Source organism: Malaya genurostris, chromosome 3, assembly GCF_030247185.1.
Source record: "Malaya genurostris strain Urasoe2022 chromosome 3, Malgen_1.1, whole genome shotgun sequence".
NCBI classification, from domain to species: domain Eukaryota; kingdom Metazoa; phylum Arthropoda; class Insecta; order Diptera; family Culicidae; genus Malaya; species Malaya genurostris.
In genome coordinates, this window is record NC_080572.1 from 275760304 (window position 1) to 275779506 (window position 19203).

General features: G+C 35.2%; 2 protein-coding genes across 2 annotated transcripts in view; one reads left to right on the forward strand and one right to left on the reverse strand.

The window, feature by feature from the left end:
• Positions 1–19203, forward strand: part of LOC131439036 (potassium channel subfamily T member 1) — a 440000-nt gene that overhangs the window by 75216 nt on the left and 345581 nt on the right. The gene's annotated exons all lie outside the window — the stretch shown is intronic.
• Positions 1–19203, reverse strand: part of LOC131434343 (neurofilament heavy polypeptide-like) — a 77156-nt gene that overhangs the window by 51643 nt on the left and 6310 nt on the right. The gene's annotated exons all lie outside the window — the stretch shown is intronic.

Below are 19203 nucleotides of genomic sequence, written 5' to 3' on the forward strand. Positions count from 1 at the left end.
GAATTCAATTTTTCACTAACCATCCTGTAACTTCGGAACCGGAAGTGGAATTCTGGAATTTTGCATGGCCTATTCTATGACCTTTCATTTGAATCTAAATTTGTGAACATCGGTTCCGCCATTATTTTGCGCAGATAATCAACCCTGTAATTCCGGAACTGAAAATTGAATTAAAAATAAATACAGAAACTTTGTTTGGGATCGAACGACTTTTTATTTGAGCCAAAACTAGTCGAAATCGAACCAACTGCGAGAAAATTTAGTATAAAAAAACTAAACACTGTCATTTGCTTATCTCGAAGAACTGAGTCGAATGGTATATAACAATCGGCCCTCCAAACCTCAGCTCAGTAGTCGGTTTGCACAGTGATTGCATAGTTTTTCATATACGAAAGCGTGACAGAAAGCAGACATTAATCCCAACTGATTGGTCAAAAACCAGAATAAACTTCACTTGAACTCTATTCGTATCAAGTAATAACTTACTAAGCTCCGCAGAACAAAGGTGAAACAATTCACAAAATGCGGTGGGTCGAAAACTTTTTCAATATTCGAACCCGTTACAATCTTCTAGGCATGCACGACGCGTTGGATTTGGTTTTGTTCGTGTAAGACGGCGTTCCGTTGGTAGTTGTTTTGTACAAAATATTTACACTAGTCGGTGCTTTGATAACGATGAAAGCTGTTCTATTTTTTAGCCTTTTCAATGCGAAAACGAACCCGAAAAAAGATTGAGACCGGCTGCCGGACTTTTTGTAGCACTTATAGGCTGGCCACTCTCGGCAGCCGATTGCCGAGAACGAATGTAAAAAATAGAAATCAAAATAATTTCAACTGAAAATGATTTCTAATTTTCCGAACTTTTTTTCTCCTATTATAGAGGGTTAGAACATTGAGTTACCCGTCAAATAAGCAAATCATAGCTTCGAAGTTACCTATTTTCGAGATAACTCGCAGTAGAACACCGCGTTTATCGTTTCGTAGGCACAACCGTCGCCCTCTGCATGTTTATTGGCCAGCTTCGAAGCGGTCACAGAGTTCAATTCTCAGAACAGATGCAAAAGTTGCTACTTTCGAGCATCGTTTAATATGGAAACAGGTCAAGAGTCCTCGGGTAAACTTGTACTTAAGCCGAAACGTGGAAGCTCCAAGTGCTGCCGCCATCATCCGTAGGCCGTCCGATGGCACACCCGGTTAGAATGTTGATTTCGGCCGTCGAAATCGGAACCCCATTTGAGCTGTTATTTTGTACCTTGATCAAATAACACTTTTTCTAAATGTTTTTGATAAAATATATTTCCTTATAAGTAATTGAATACGCGTACATTTCTTCAAAACATAGTTTAAGCTCGTGTAATAAATTTTGTTGAAATCCAACCAATGGCAATATAGATAATCAAGAAACCATAGTTTCTGTTAGTCAAAGTTGTCCCGTAATGCAAAGTAAGACCTAAAGTTGCCCCAAAACACCGGTAGATTAGTTTTTAATGTTCTTTGGTCTGGTCTGGCACGGATCGTGGCGGAAACGGAGACGGGGACGGAGACGTAGGTCTATCTTTTCGGTACACTCATCTTCGTGCACCACGTGTCTGCCCTTCTGGAAAGTAGAGGAAAGTTTGGCCCACCAGTGCGGAAGATTTCCGTATAGATTGAACAAATTGATGGTTGCAGTACAAGGGAAAGTTTTTCCGTTAGAGGTTCCGTTAAATTTCCGTTCCCAAAGGGACTTACGGTGTGGTTTTCGGGTTTTCAATTAGATATGCTTTTCAATATCTGAATGGGAATTTGAAGTGGGAAAAAAAAAGTTTGTCGATTTTATGTTGCCCAACAATCAACTTTAATCGAAAGATGAGGGGCCACGTCTACTTGCTGTAGTCGTTTTGCCCTGATGATGAAGGAATAAACCTTCGAAACGTTGGCCGTTAACGTGAAATAAATATTTTTAAAGCAATTGATAAACAAAAAAGCCATCTATCAATTCAATTAACACAAGTGGTCGTACCCGTTTTTCCGTTAATTATTATACTCAACTTTACCCATTCTTTACGTTTCGTCTTCGACTCGTTAGTGCAGAGCAGTTCAAATTGAACTGCTTAGGGCAAACTTAAACAGTTCAACTTTGTTTGTTACGATGTGAAGTCGTCATGAACTTTAATTTGAGCTGTTTAATAAATTTTTCCTCTGGCTTAGGACGAGAGTCTCCAAGCTCCACTCATTACATATCAGACAAACTAGGCTACGTCGCCCAAATGAACATTAGTAACGTTTCCACGAGGCCATAATCGGAGTGATGGATTCTCTCCAAAGCGACAAATTCCTTTGTGTTACCCAATTTGTAACAAAAGACAGGATTCTCATCTGTTGCAAATCTACCAGAGAATTCGACACTTGGGAAGTATTGTGCTACCAATGGTTTTCGTATATGAGATGACTACTGGAGCTGAGATGAATGAAGGAACCGTTACCCTACTTGGTTCATAATTTTGCATGCCCACAGTAGAAAGATTAATGATGGAATGATGGAATGATGGAAGGAATTATGGAATTATGGAATTATGGAATTATGGAATTATGGAATTATGGAATTATGGAATTATGGAATTATGGAATTATGGAATTATGGAATTATGGAATTATGGAATTATGGAATTATGGAATTATGGAATTATGGAATTATGGAATTATGGAAATATGGAATTATGAAATTTTGGAATTATGGAATTATGGAATTATGGAATTATGGAATTATGGAATTATGGAATTATGGAATTATGGAATTATGGAATTATGGAATTATGGAATTATGAAATTATGGAATTATGGAATTATGGAATTATGGAATTATGGAAATATGGAATTATGAAATTTTGGAATTATGGAATTATGGAATTATGGAATTATGGAATTATGGAATTATGGAATTATGGAATTATGGAATTATGGAATTATGGAATTATGGAATTATGGAATTATGGAATTATGGAATTATGGAATTATGGAATTATGGAATTATGGAATTATGGAATTATGGAATTATGGAATTATGGAATTATGGAATTATGGAATTATAGAATTATGGAAATATGGAATTATGAAATTTTGGAATTATGGAATTATGGAATTATGGAATTATGGAATTATGGAATTATGGAATTATGGAATTATGGAATTATGGAATTATGGAATTATGGAATTATGGAATTATGGAATTATGGAATTATGGAATTATGGAATTATGGAAATATGGAATTATGAAATTTTGGAATTATGGAATTATGGAATTATGGAATTATGGAATTATGGAATTATGGAATTATGGAATTATGGAATTATGGAATTATGGAATTATGGAATTATGGAATTATGGAATTATGGAATTATGGAATTATGGAATTATGGAATTATGGAATTATGGAATTATGGAATTATGGAATTATGGAATTATGGAATTATGGAATTATGGAATTATGGAATTATGGAATTATGGAATTATGGAATTATGGAATTATGGAATTATGGAATTATGGAATTATGGAATTATGGAATTATGGAATTATGGAATTATGGAATTATGGAATTATGGAATTATGGAATTATGGAATTATGGAATTATGGAATTATGGAATCATGGAATTATGGAATTATGGAATTATGGAATTATGGAATTATGGAATTATGGAATTATGGAATTATGGAATTATGGAATTATGGAATTATGGAATTATGGAATTATGGAATTATGGAATTATGGAATTATGGAATTATGGAATTATGGAAATATGGGATTATGAAATTTTGGAATTATGGAATTATGGAATTATGGAATTATGGAATTATGGAATTATGGAATTATGGAATTATGGAATTATGGAATTATGGAATTATGGAATTATGGAATTATGGAATTATGGAATTATGGAATTATGGAATTATGGAATTATGGAATTATGGAATTATGGAATTATGGAATTATGGAATTATGGAATTATGGAATTATGGAATTATGGAATTATGGAATTATGGAATTATGGAATTATGGAATTATGGAATTATGGAATTATGGAATTATGGAATTATGGAATTATGGAATTATGGAATTATGGAATTATGGAATTATGGAATTATGGAATTATGGAATTATGGAATTATGGAATTATGGAATTATGGAATTATGGAATTATGGAATTATGGAATTATGGAATTATGGAATTATGGAATTATGGAATTATGGAATTGTGGAATTATGGAATTATGGAATTATGGAATTATGGAATTATGGAATTATGGAATTATGGAATTATGGAATTATGGAATTATGGAATTATGGAATTATGGAATTGTGGAATTGTGGAATTGTGGAATTGTGGAATTGTGGAATTATGGAATTGTGGAATTATGGAATTATGGAATTATGGAATTATGGAATTATGGAATGATCGAATGATGGAGTGATGGAATAATGGAATGATGGAATGATGGAATGATGGAATGATACGAAATTATACAAAAACAAACAGAAAACAGAAATAGGGAATTGGATTAGATCTAACGAAAATGAGCAAAACTACGGAGAAAGAAACCGGAATACAGAGAAACCAAACCAAATTTATTAGACGAAGTTACAAGGATTGGGAAAAGCTGTTATGAATATTAAAAAAAACTAAAATACGGTAAAATTACGAATATAGAGTAATTATTGTAACAGAAATAGTGTAATTATTAGGAATAGAATAAAGAAAAGCTACATAAATATTTAAAAGGAACAAACATAGATATGGGGTTCCGAAATTAAAAAGATGCCAAAATAAGAAGGCGAGAATCATATAACAAATAACGAACAGGTAAAGAATCAAGGCTAATGTAATCGAAATAGAAGGAAGAAAATACGATAGAAACGAAAATAAGAAGAATACAAAATAAGGAAAAATTAAACAAAAACATGTCAACGTGACTTAAATAAAAAAATGGCCCAGAAATGAAAAGAATAAAGTTAGGAAAAATACTGGAACATCCAAGGAGAACAGAAAAACTAAATAGAAAAAGGAGAAAGGTAATAGAACAATAAGAAGTAATAAAATAAAGAAAAATAATTAGAGTAAAAGCTAAACATAACTCAAAAAGAAGATAAAATATTAGAGATTGGAAAAAGAAATCTAAAAGAGTCGTAAATCGTAAAATCGCTGAAATTGGGAAAAGTACATAAATCGGGAAAAGGTATAGAAAAGAGGACAAATTAGAAATGATATTGTAATTAACCAAAGTATACAGAAATAAGGAGAAGTGGAAATAGATACCAAAACGGAGAAATGTGACAGAAACACGACAAAAGAACATAAATAAAGAAATTGTAGAGAAAAAATAAAAATTGGGAAAAAGAACATCAATTGGATAAGATACAGAAAGAGAAAAATTGAACTGAACAAATGGAAAAGGGGAAAAAACAATAAAAAGAAATGTAAATATGGTATCGCATCAGAAATAATGAAAATGAACAAAAATAGGGTAGATGAAAATTTAAATATGAATAATAAAACACAAATAGGTAAGGAAATTAAAACAGGAATAGGGGAAAAAAAATAAAAACTGAAATAAGGAAAGACACTGAAATTGAGAAAAAGAACATAAAATAAGAAAAGGTGTAGAAATGAGGACAATTAAGAAATGATATTGAAATTAACCGAAGTAAATAGGAACAACGGTAAGTGGAAATAGATACCAAAACGGAGAAATATGACAGAAACACGACAAAATAACATAAATAAAGAAATTGCAGAGAAAAAATTAAAAATTGAGAAAAAGAAAACAATTCAATGAGAAGAAGTACAGAAAGAGAAAAATTGAGCTGAAAAAGGGAAAAAAAACAATAAAAAGAAATGTAAATATGGTATCGGATCAGAAGTAATTAAAAAGAACAAAAATAGGATAGATGAAAATTTAAATATGAATAATAAAACACAAATAGGTAATGAAATGAAAACAGGAATAGGGAAAAAAATAATGAAAACCGAAACAAGGAAAGACACTGAAACTGTGAAAGAGAACATAATATTGGAAAAGGTATAGAAATGAGTCAAATTTAAAATCGATATAGAAATGAACCAAAGTAAACAGAAACAAGGGAAAAAGAGAGGAATCAGAAATGAGCTAAACAGGCACAATATTAAACAAAAGTGAGACAAACTATAGAGAAATAGTGACATGGAACAGTAAAAGGTACCAAAAGTAAATTGAAAATACAAAAGAAAATGAAATAGGAAAAAGGTGAAGAAATTTTATTAAAAAGCAGAGAAAGTTGAAAACAAAACAGGAAGAAAGAAAATGAAAAGAAATTTAAGAGAAAAAAAACGGAGATTAGGAAAACGGGTCAGAAATCGAAAAAAATGCATAAAATGAAATATGTGACAGGAACAAAAATAAGTAATCCAACTGTAATAAACTAAACAAATTGAAAATACAGCAAAGAGTTGAACATTAGGAAATGGACTCTAAAAAAAGGGAAATTGAGCCACAAAATCGAAATAGAGCAGAATTGAACAGGACTAAGGACAAGTTGGTTATTCGATCCGATAAAATGAGTTAAATTGAGAATGGAAATTTAAAATTCAATTTTGAGGATTAAAATCGAAAACTCAAACCAAAATTAAAATGACCAGATAAATAAAAAAAAAATACAACTTTAACAAACTAATTGAATTTGGAATGATATTCGAAATAGAAACATGTAAAATAAACTATAAAAGGAAATAGTAACGAACGGAAAAGAAAACGAAACAGTGAAAAGGGACAGCAATGAAGAACAATTGGAAGTATGGATCAGGAACCGAAATAGATTAGGTAAAGTAACAGAAATAGAAACCAGAAATAATGCAGAGGTATGAGGAGTCGGGATACAAATTGTCAAGACGAGCAGAAGTAGAGAAATATGTAAAACGCAAGATACAGTAAAAATGGATCAGAAATAGCGAATATGAGGGAAAGGTACAAACAAATAAGACAAATACACTGAATTTGGGTAAACATACTGAGAATTGATTAAAAAATGAACTTCCAAGATTAAGATTGACTTTATTTTTTATAAATTCGTTTCCTTATAGTCTATTCTCTCCTAGCCTAGCTAATTAGTTCTTACAATTAGGATCGCTGAGAATCCGGTAGGAGGAGTTAGAACGCGCAATGTAAATCAGGTTTAACCAATGGGACTCGTTGTATCGTGTCGGCCATTGTATATTTTGTGGGTAAGAGAGTGAGTGTGGTCTGGGGTGTGTGAAAGATTTAGTGTTAAAGGCTCATATTACAATACTGAAATAGAGACAACAAACCGCAAAGAAATTTTATCAAAGCACAGAGTAAATAAAGAGATGGGATGGGAATTGGAAAAATGAACGGATTATTAGATTTGTAGTAAGAAATACGAAAATCGAAAAGTGATTATAAATAGTGCAGGAAACTAGGAAATGAAACAGTAATAATAAAATACGGCTGCGACAGGAATAAGGAATAAGGTAAAGAAACCAAAATATAGAAATCAATAAAGGGTCAGATATTGGGAAAATGAGCAAAAACCGTAGATTGAATATAGAACAGAGGAAAAAAAGTAGCTAGTTAGTTAATTAGTTGAAATTAATGTAAGAATACGTATGGGAAGTTGAGTTCAATTCAACATTGAAACTGGATATTTCAAAACGAGCAAAACGATAGAGATATGAATGAGAACAAGAATAAAGAAAGGAATAGAGATTGATACTCGATTCCGTATCAAGTTCAAACAGCAATAAATGCATTCCTGAAAGAACAGACAGTCGAGGAATCCAACAATTTATTGTCCCAGCCATGTTCCACCCTGTTTCGGTCTGATTCGGAACATCCAATACTGCCAAGTCAAAAATTCTCAAATGAATAAAAAATTATCGTTCAAAAAGGGAACTAGAATATTTTGTACGGGATGCTAGAGTTTTTTATATCTAAACCAAAGGTTACCCTGACTTTGCCTCCGTCTAACTTTCAATGTGATATTTTAAAAACAAAAACCGTTGGAAGGCCTCATATCGGCACCGTCCCTGCGATGTCTCTTTCCGCAAGTTTTTATTGCTATCGTTCCGGCATTATCATTGCAAACTAACTACTTCCCCATTTGCAGTACAACAAACTTTCCTCAGCGAGCCGAATGCTTTTCCATGACACGACACGCCACAGCTGACATGGCCTCAATTAACTTTGTGATGGCTGGGACTGAAAAATTAAAGCAACGCGTCAACAGGCCAGGACGAATGGAGGTGAAAAATTAAAATCTGCTAGAGGGCTCTGTAGAAACAACGCACGGATCGACTTGCGTTCATCACGTGACGCATCAAAGATTGCCATGACGATGATTCCCCCGTGGTGTGATAGGATAGTATAGAGGGAGAAAGAGAGAACAGTAGCAGCAGCAGCAGCAGGCTTGTCCGCCTCCTGCGATGGGCGTCCAACGTGGGCGGGCCGCACAGAAATGATCCGCAGAATTATGAACAGCAACAAATAAACTTCCAGTGAATATCACAGCGGGTAATTATTTCATTTGCGCCCGTTTGCTAGACTTATTTATTTAGGACAGAGGCAGCAGCAGGAGCTGCTGGTGCCGGCTGTGGCTTGTTGGCAGTCTCAAGCAAAGGATGATGACGAAGATGCTTTGAATGTTTATTTTTCGTCACAAAGCATGGCTTGGCGGTATTTGCTTCGTTCGATTGTCTGTTGCCTTACTGACACTGAACTAAATTAAGAAAGTAAAGAAATGATTGGTCGAAAGCGAAGCAAAAGTTTCCGTACTGCAGAGATGATAACAGTTTGTGTTTCTTTCATCATTTCTTGTCAACGGAATTCCATTGAAAATAAAAATTACTAAGACTTTTATTTCGTGCATAGGCAGCAAAAATCTTCGTAACTTTAGTAACTATCCGACGTTTCGGTCTTTGGTATTAACCTTTTCCAAGGAAAATAAATGCCATCGTTTACAGTCAAAATTGACCATACGACGTTACATCAAACGTCGACTTTTAGACTATGAAAAATAGTTTTTATATTCCTGGAAAAGACCTACAGAACAAGAACAGGTAGAAATATAATGGCATAAATTTAATCATTCTATTTCAAAGTACCCAATTTTGGCATACAGAACTATTGCAAGGTTAGTACTGCGTTCCTATTGGCACTAAGAATCCTATTATGTCGAGGCTCGTTTAGTAAGTAACTAATATAATCTACAAATTGAATCAGTTTTAGCAAAATTTAGAAGAATTTTACCCTTTTTTGCATTGTAATTTTAAATGACGATTTGAATGTTTTGACACTCATCGCGCTATAATTTCGGAACCAAAAGTCGGATCAGGATGAAATTGTACAGTATATTTAAAGATAATGAGAGCTTTAATTGGGATCATGAATCGTGAAAAACGGACTATCCGTTGCTGAGAGATATACGGGAGTTCCGTTTTTTGGAGATTTTCTTCACTAATATCGGTGCTTTCGGAGGCGGAAACCAAGGACTAGTAGTCCCAAAGAAGTTTTATATATTCACTTACTAACTAGATCTGTCAACTAGATTAGCAATTTAGCAGTAAGTTTTATAAAAATGTACACCTTGTCTCGCCATCGCTTGTGGAAAAATACTCATGAAATTGAAAATTTTCACCAATCGCACAGTAAAGACTGTCCCAGAAAGTATGGACGCTACCAAAAACCGCTGCCATTTCGCAATGGTTCAGAATCTGTCAATTTTTATGGCTGTGTCCTGTTGTTTACACTCTTCTCCAACCACTTGTGCAGTTGTTTATTCGTTTTCATTAGTTTGTTTCGAAATGCGTGGACTTTCAGCAGAACAACGTCGAAAAATTGTGTACAAATGGTGCACAGAACGCGGACTGTCACTGAGAAAGATAGCAAAAATGGAAGGAGTAAGTGAAAAAGCCGTGCGAAATGCAATCAGGAAGTTCGGTGACGATAACACCTCTGAGGATAAACCGAAAACGCTTCCAAAAAAAAGGTCCTGCTAACCCTCAGTTGGATAATCGTATACTGAAGGCGTTCGAGCAAAAGAAGGAGGCTTCAGTTCGGAATGGGAAGTGGGCACTTCGAAGTCAAATGTTCTTCGAGCTAAAGAATGTTTGAATCTTCGAACCTATAAGAAGCAGAAACAACCAAAACGTAGTCCGAAAACGGAAGCATCGATTAGGCCGAGACTTCGAAAGCTGCACAATACGATTCTTGCTGGAAATTTGAACTGCACAATCATGGACGACGAAACCTATGTGAAACTCGATTACAAATCCTTACCGGGACCACAATATTATACGGTGCGAGAAGGGCAAGTGTTGAACCAGTCCGAGACATCGATTGAAGTCGAAAAATTTGGTAAGAAAGCTATAGTTTGGCAAGCAATTCGTAGCTGCGGTAAGATTTCATTACCACTGCTTCAATGAACAGCGAAATATACATCAAGGAATGTTTACAAAAACGACTTCTACCCATGATTCGAAACCACAAGGATCCTGTTGTCTTCTGGCCAGATCTTGCTTCTTGCCACTACTCGAAATCAACGGTAGAATGGTATACTACCAAAAATGTCACTTTCGTCCCAAAAGAAATAAATCCACCAAATTGCTCACAACTTCGGCCAATAGAGGAATTTTGGACATTAACGAAGGCACATCTTAGGAAACATGTCTCGGCAGCCGAAACGCAAGAAGGTGCACCAGCTAGTCTACAATGGCTAAGTAGCAAATGTTGAGAATAATATTCTGTTGTTGTAGTCTAATATTATCAGTATATCGAATGAAATTTGAATATCTAACACTTGTGAATAATTTACAGCGAAATCAAAGTGCCTTGGGACAGTCTTTAATCCCGGAACCGAAAGTCGGATCTAGATAAACATTTTGGGGACTTTTTAAAGACTTTTAAATCCTTTTATTTGCTTCTAAATTTGTGAAAATCGGTTAAGAAATTTCCGAGAAAATTGAGTGAGCATTTTTCAATAAATTATCACATATTTCTTTATAATTCCGGAACCGGAAGTCCGATTCAAATGAAATTCAAGAAAATTGAATGAAGCCATAAGACCATCTAATTGAATTTAAAGTTTTGAAAATCGGGCTGTATAGGACGGAAGAGAAAGTCTTGTCCAACCTAATTTACGAAGTGCAAATAACAAAAATTGTTTTTGAACTGATTCAATTCGATCTTCCCATGTGATTAAGTAACAGAACAAATTGGCTCAGATGGCACGTTCCCCTTGATATTTGGAGATTTGTGCCTCATTAAGTAAGGTGACCAAACTAAGCTACAGTATTCTAGTACTGACCGAACATAGGCAATGTATAATGTTTTAATTGTATACGGATCGTGAAAACAGTAACAAAATCGTTTTATGAATCCCTTAGCATGTTATTTGCTGTGTTTATAATTGTATTATAATGGTCAACAAAAGTCATTTTAGAATCTAGTATTATTCCTAAGTCCTAATTCTTTCGCATTTCTGAACTGTTTGACCTCCAAGAGTAAGTATCAAGACAGGTGTAGGTATTTCGTTTTTTACTGAATGTTATTCTACTGCATTTTTTTACATTTAGTTGAAGAAGACTTTTGTTACACCATTTATAAAAAGAAAGAATTTCTTCTTGATAAACCTTGGCATCCTCACTTTTCTCTATTTCTAAAAGTAGTTTTATATCGGCTGCGTATATTAGAATTTTTATTTTTTTTAAACAAAGGAAATGTCGTTAACAAACAAGATAAACAAAAGAGGACCTAAATGAGATCCCTGGGGGACCCCGGAACTGACGTGAATGGGGCTCGACTTTTTACCCTTAAATTTTACAATTTGTTGACGATTTGTTAGATAAGATTCCAACCATTTAACAAGACCTGGTAAGATTCCCAATTTCTGTAATTTGAACATAAGCATGGGCATGTCAACACGATCGAATGCTTTGCTGAAATCTGTATAAAGAGCTTCAATGTAATTTCGCTTGTCCATAGCGGTCAGGGTATAGTGGACGAATTCAAGTAAATAAGTAGTAGTGGAACGTCCTTTGAAAAATCCATGTTGCATGTGTGTAAATCTTTTTTTTTATTTGACCAAACAGTTTGTCGTTAACGATCGCTTCCAAAAGCTTCAGAATGCAAGAAAGAATAGCAATCCCCCGATAGTTGCCTATGTCTGCTTTTTTTCCATTTTTGAAAATTGGTATAAGGAAAGAGTTTTTCCACGTATCTGGAAAAAACTCCAGACTGAAGCGAATTATTAAAAAGCCAGCACAAAGGGGTTGCAAGATCTAATGCTAATTTTTTCATAAATATGGGTGGAATCCCATCAGGTCCGGCACTTTTAGAGACATCCAATTTGTTTAGGGCATCTATTATGTCTAGCACTTCGATTAGATTTACATTAATATCTCCAGTAAACTCTGGAAAGAAATTAAAATATTCACGACCGCGGTCATCTTTAGAAAACTTCGTGTAGATTTGTTGAAAAAATTTAGCGAAAAGATTACAAATTTTTGGGCAAGACTTTATTTCCTGTTCAGTTCTTGAGTTATACTCTTTGAATGCAGTATCAATTGCTAAACTTAGTTGATCACAGATGTGTATGTAATTCGATAAATTGTCACTATTATTTTATCTTTTGTACTTTTTATGAGCTTTTTGTTTTCGATTTCCTAGGTTTCTAATATGCTAGTTATACCAAACAGGATACTTTGAATTATTTTGTCGCCTAATATTCTTTAATTAGTCATCTTCATTTATTATGTCGTACAGCCGTGCGTAAAAAATATCGACAGAAATTTGGACATTTCCTTCGTAGCTTACGACATTTCTCGTAGCTTACGACTAATACTATCATAATTTGCTGAGTGATAATCGAAAATCTCCTCATACTCGGGTCTATTAATCTGATGTATAAATATTGAAAACTCGATTGCTGTATGAAAAGTTTCTTTTTTCCACAATAGAGTTGGTGATTCTATTACACAGAAATCATCGTGAATATTAGTAAACAAAAAATCTAAATAACAGTTTTGTTGATTTTTTACATGATTAATTTGATTAGGACCTAAACCAGATATTTTGTCGAATAAGTAATGAAGTGTTTCATTCTCCCCAACGAGAGGAAGTAAAATGCTATCATTTTCAGCGTCTGGAATAAAGTCGATATTGCACTGATGAAAGTCTCCATATATATGAACTTTAACTTTCGATGGAAGCTTAGTCATGATTTCATCAGCAACATGCAGAAACTTTTCATATGTTTCTTTTTGGGCATTGTTAGGAGGAAAATATACTGAAAGAAAAATACGTGTTGCACCTGCTAAATGAATTCTTACCCATACGTGTTCAAATTCTTTAAATTTCGTAGTGGTCATCATTTCGGCGTCAAATTCTGCTAAAACAGCAATTGGAACACCTGAGTCAGGTGTCGATGATGATGATACAGCAATTTGGATTCCAGCAATATTTGTTGATAATGACTTTAACTCCTCTAGAATGTCCAACTCGACCGTAGAATTCGAATTGTTAGGTAAACAGGTTACTGTGTCAAGTGATAGCTGGCTGAGTTGATTTATTTCGTTACTCAGGTCTCGCAAATTTGTAGAAAATTTTGACGTCACGGTTTGCAGTGTCGAGAACACACTTTCCTTTGTCGACTTCAAAGCTGTATCTAGCAGTGCAGTCACGTGATTTTTAATACTGGTCACACTTCCCGGCCAACTGCTATTTTTATTTAGTGCGATCAGCTCATTTTATATGGTAGTAAATAAGACTTCTAGTCCGTCAATCGCCTCATGTATTTAATTTGAACATTTATTGCGACGTCCTTCTCAATTGTACACCAATCGGTTTGAATTGACCTATGTTTTTACGAGCCAATCACAGCCTGCCATGATGACATCATCGTCTTGATTCCTGAAATACGGCCGACGTTGCTTGAGTTGCTGCTTCACACCTCGCATTTCATTCAGTAGCAGATCTGCTTCGGTCGGTATAGAGAGGCTTCTACCCCACAAAACAAAATCTATCACATTTTTTTGCTCAGTCAATGGCTGCCTTCATGCAGAGCGGAAGGGAGAAATATTCGCGCTTTTGTCTCCCGCTCGATGAATAGTCCACAGCTAATGTGACTGTGTTCAGTATCGAATCGACTTGAGACATCGGTGCGGTTCGATAATGCCGCAGAGAATGTTGTTGGTGCATGTTTAATGGCATCGTGATCGGTCGGGTCTCGTAAACAGCCCGGTAATTTTTCCCTACTCTTGTGACGCGATCACTTTTCGAAACCGAACACAGGTTGGCACTTAGCTTTCAAAATTGTTCAAATTGCTAAGGAATGCGAAACGAAAATGGTATTTTGTACATGGCCCTCGAACGCCACGAAATCTATCTTCCATAGAGATATTTTATCATGAGTTGACTCGAGACCTGTGACTATGTTGTGATAGCAATAAAAAATAGGGTTCATAAATACGTGTTAAATATTTCAATTAGACTGAAAGTGTCTTCTATATCAAATCTAAGAAAAAAAGTTGAATGATTTCATCACAAAATGTCGGATTATTCAATTTAATGTAAGTCAAATATACTAAGGCGGGAGCCGTTTCGGTTCCGGAGATCGTATGTAATCGTATAAAGGGAATAATGGCTGAATAAAATTCGACTCGATTGTACCACATTCGATCGAAAAATCAGTACGTCGTTACGCAGAACAAATGTGATAATTGTAGAAGTGACGTATCCGATAAACTACACTATGACCTAAAAAGTGTAAATAATTCATGGACGAACACTTCCGGTACATGGACACAAATTTCCTGAAACAATCGAGAAATTGGATCAAAATAAGTTTCGTGGGAAAATGTTCTAATGAGAAACGCGTATGAATTGAGCTCACCACAGCCTATAGTGTCGAAGAACGAAGAACAAAATGAAACAAAAAAAACTCAAATAAATATATAAAGAAAAAAATCTCCCTAAAAATTAAGAATAAATGAAAACACTTTTTTAATCGAAGTGATAGTTTAGTTAAAACCAATTTTAATCCACCTAGTCATCTGGCAACGCCTTGAATGACAAGAGAAAGGCACTGTCACATCACTAGGTGGATTAAATTTGGTTTTTACTAAACTATCACTTCGTTGAAAACAAAGTGTTTTCATTTATTCTTAGTTTTTCGAGAATTTTGTTGCATTATATATTGCTTCGAGCTTTTAAGAATAGTACAATCTGGAAAAAAATCTTTCATGTTATTTCTCCTTCTATAGGTTGTGGTAAGCTCAAGTCATACGCGTGTCTCATCGCTTTTTCTCATGTGGTGCTTCGTTTGGTGGTGCTTTCATTGAAAGTGTTCCGCTTGTTAGTAGTACGTTTGCATAAATTACTTAGATACAATTATGAGTTTAGTTTTTTAAATTTATATTCCAATCCGGTAGTGAGTGGTAGTGAGTAATTTATTATGCGTAATTTTATTGTTCGACCACACATGCTCAAATATTTGTTTAGTGTTTGTATGACAAGCAAGAAATCTCTGTCCGGGAGAAATAGAAATTATATAGTCTCAGTAGGTCTAGGATTCTTCGAATGATTCGAATGACGTCTTGGTTGTCGGTTGAAACAGTTTATGACAGGTATGACGAAGGAGATCAGAACAAGACAAGCTCGAAATTTGACTTGGAACTGTTAGGATGGGAGTAGTTACATATCAAAAAGTTTTACTGTGAGACGAACCGAGGATCACCGAAATAGCCGAAGTTTGTTCCTATCAGTAGTTCCAGTAGTTCCGGAACCAACAGTCGGATCTAGATGAAATTTTATTTGGGAATGGGAACACCTTACACTTAAACCTAATTTCATGAAAATCGGCCAAACCATCTCTGAGAAAATAGTCTGAGTTTAGAGTATTTAAACCCTATTTTCGATGCTTTCGGAATCGGAGATTTGGAACCAGGACAACCGGAAAGGCCGTCTACTAACAATTGAATAGTCTCGAGCCCAGTTTGGAATTTTTCCACGTTTTTGGATTTTTTAATACTCTTTATCCCGAAAGTTGTATTGGGATGAAGTTCTAATGCTTAGTATGGGATCATAAGATCAACCTTTGAACCGAAGTTTGTAAAAATCGGTCACACACTAGGTGTTGGTTTTCGTTTTCTTTATAGCGTGTACGAAATTGAACAAAGTTCGCTGTGGGCATTGTTCGTAAAAACGAGTTGTGTTTTCTTCTTCCGCGCGAGCTTGTTCCGGTGAGTAATGGTTTTGTATCATCGCCCTGTAATTGCGGAACCGGCGGAAGGCAGATCCGGATGAAATTTCACAGTAGTTTTTGAGACAATATTAGTTTCAATTCAAATCAAGATTAGTGAAAATCGGTTCAAGCATCGCTGAAAAATCGAAGTAAGTTTTATTTCTGGAGTTTTTCTTCACTACCTTCGGTGCTCCCGAATAGGAAATGGGAAACTATTAGTGCCGGATACTCTTGTTCCAAAACCGAAAGTCGGATCCGGATGAAATGTTTTCGAATTTTTTTAATAATTTTAGGACCTTTCGTTTGAACTTCAGCTCGTGAAAATCGGGCAAGCTGTTTCCGAGAAAATCGAGTGCATATTTTATACCTTATTTTCACATACATGCGGAACCGGAAGGAGGCCTTTCATTTGAATCTAAGTTTGTGAAAATCGGTCCAGCCATCTCCGAGAAAATCGTGTGCACAGTTTTTGTTACACACACAGACATTTGCTCAGTTCGTCGAGCTGAGTCGACGTGATATATGACATTCGGTTAACAAATCGGTTTTCACAGTGATTGCATAGCCTTTCTATATAAGAAAGACAAAACGTGCGGATTTATACCCGAAACTTGGTTTCAGTAAAATAGGAATGTTATCAATTGATTCCAATATAATGCATTTATTTAATTCATATATTAAACAGTATCAATTGATGGCTTGTTCGCAACAAAATCTGGACAGATTTAATTTCGAATTAAACAAATAGGCTTTTAGTTCAATCCTTTTAGTTTAGATGCATTTTTAAATCATTGAACTGTGCATCATTATGGGTATGTGTAGACATCTATGCAAGGATGGCTTTTATCGTATCAAAGAACGCTCACTGGCAACTCTTCACATGATTGAATCAGTGCCATCAAAGAGAGACGGATATCATCGCAACAACAAAAACCCGGCATGGCTCATTTAACATAGAATCGGAACCAGTGCGAGAGCGAATTTCTCTCGATGACATTTCTGAGAATCAAAAGTTAGCACGCTGCTGTGGGGATCCTCTCTGAAGCAACAAACGGTCACGTATTCTCGTTTCGCGATCCGATTCTATACAGGCAGTTGATAATTGCGATAGAATCATTTTGCTATTGCCGCTAATTCTAACTATGTGCATATAACGTTTGTATAAGTTGTGTCTATGAAAATGTATGTGAATACTCCACACAAGGGATTTGAAATGTCGTAACTTAGTATGAGAATCATCAATGAGATTTTCTGCGATAATTGACAACTTGTGATTCTCTCTTGGTAAATTCCACACAGCAACGATCATTATCAGACTGTAAATTTTTTTAAGGGCGTGAAATACTCAGAGTATAAAGTGGAGCGAATAAATGTAGCAAAATTCTCTCACGGTTCATGCATTGAGAGACTAGAGTTCTTGTAGCATCTTCTACCGGATTGAAAATGTTGTATACAATATAGATAGCAATATAGCTGCTTCTGTCAAATTTTCGGCAATCACCAACAGAGAGACAAAGAGAAAGAGAGATTTCTCTCTTCGTGAAATCACGCTCGATAGGTCGGCAGTTAGATGGATTCGCCTTTTTCGGTACAACTTACGCTCCATTTGCTTTATGCCATTCCAAAAACATCTTTGGCATAGTGACTAAAGGCCAAATTAGACCAGAATTGCGAGGAAGCATCGTTAAACATACGCCAAACTCTACGTACCGAAAGATGTGGTCACTTTTGCAATATAGTCTATAGCCTTCCTGGCTATAGTCAAACGTGTATCGAAAGATTTAAAAGCGTTTTGGAGAGTGTTTGCTAGAAAACCAAACTGTTTTCATACTGACAGATCCAGATTTTCATTGCAGATCCGCACACAATTAGGTTTTGCACGATGACGACACAAATGAATTGCCTATGAATCAAGTTCATCTTTGACAGTTGCCGTGTACTTGTTTTGTTTTGCGACTGCAAGTTAAAAATCGAAAAAATGACAAAAAAGTGCCTGTTAAAAACGTATTCCACAGTGAAAATAACTAAAAAGATTGCCCTGTATGTGTTTCCAGAATCAAGGAGCGATATATGTATGAATCTGTTGAGTGTGAGGCGATTTGCAATTTTTACATTCGAACGATGAACTTCTGATGAACTTTAAAACTGTAAACAAGTACACGTCGACTGTCAAAAAAAGTTCATTCTATTCATTTTTGTGAGGTTATGTCATGCTCGTGCAAAACCTAATTGCTTTTCGCACTGACCCTTCCTTCGTCGCCAACTTCGATCTGGAAGCTTGCAATATCAACAAGAATTTATTTTACACAATTACGTTTTGCACGAACATGACATAACCTCACAAAATGAACAGCAGTGGTGGTAAAGCATCGATTCCGAACACGCAAAACGTGTTCGTTCCGAACCAAAAAGCGAACTACCATCGCGAGTATGAATTTGTCGATACCATCGTTCGAGCAAGCATCGCCGAACCAGCGATGCTGATGCTGATGGTGAAAGAACCGATGCTTTAGTTTGTGAGCCTATCGTTACTAGTATGTTCATGAACATCCGATTCGAGTACTATAGGCTGTTGCTTCGGATGAACCGAACTTTGTCAGCTGCGGCTGGACGTTTCAGTTTTTGGGTAGCTCAGCAGAGTATGGTAATTTTGTACATTTCCAGCGAGCGTAGGGTGGCTCAATATGATAAATTAAAAATGTTTTAACATTTGCAAATTCGATATTGAATAAATTGGTGAGTCAATAGCAATTAAAATTGAGTAATTTTGAGCATTTACAACGAGCGTAGGGTGCCTGTATATGGAAAATAGAAAAAAATTTCTCATTTCGATGCTCTATTGATTAGTGAATAAATAGCAGTTCGAATTGGATAATTTTTTACATTTTCAGCGAGCGGGGGGTGACCGTATGGTGGTTCTATTTGAAAAATCGACA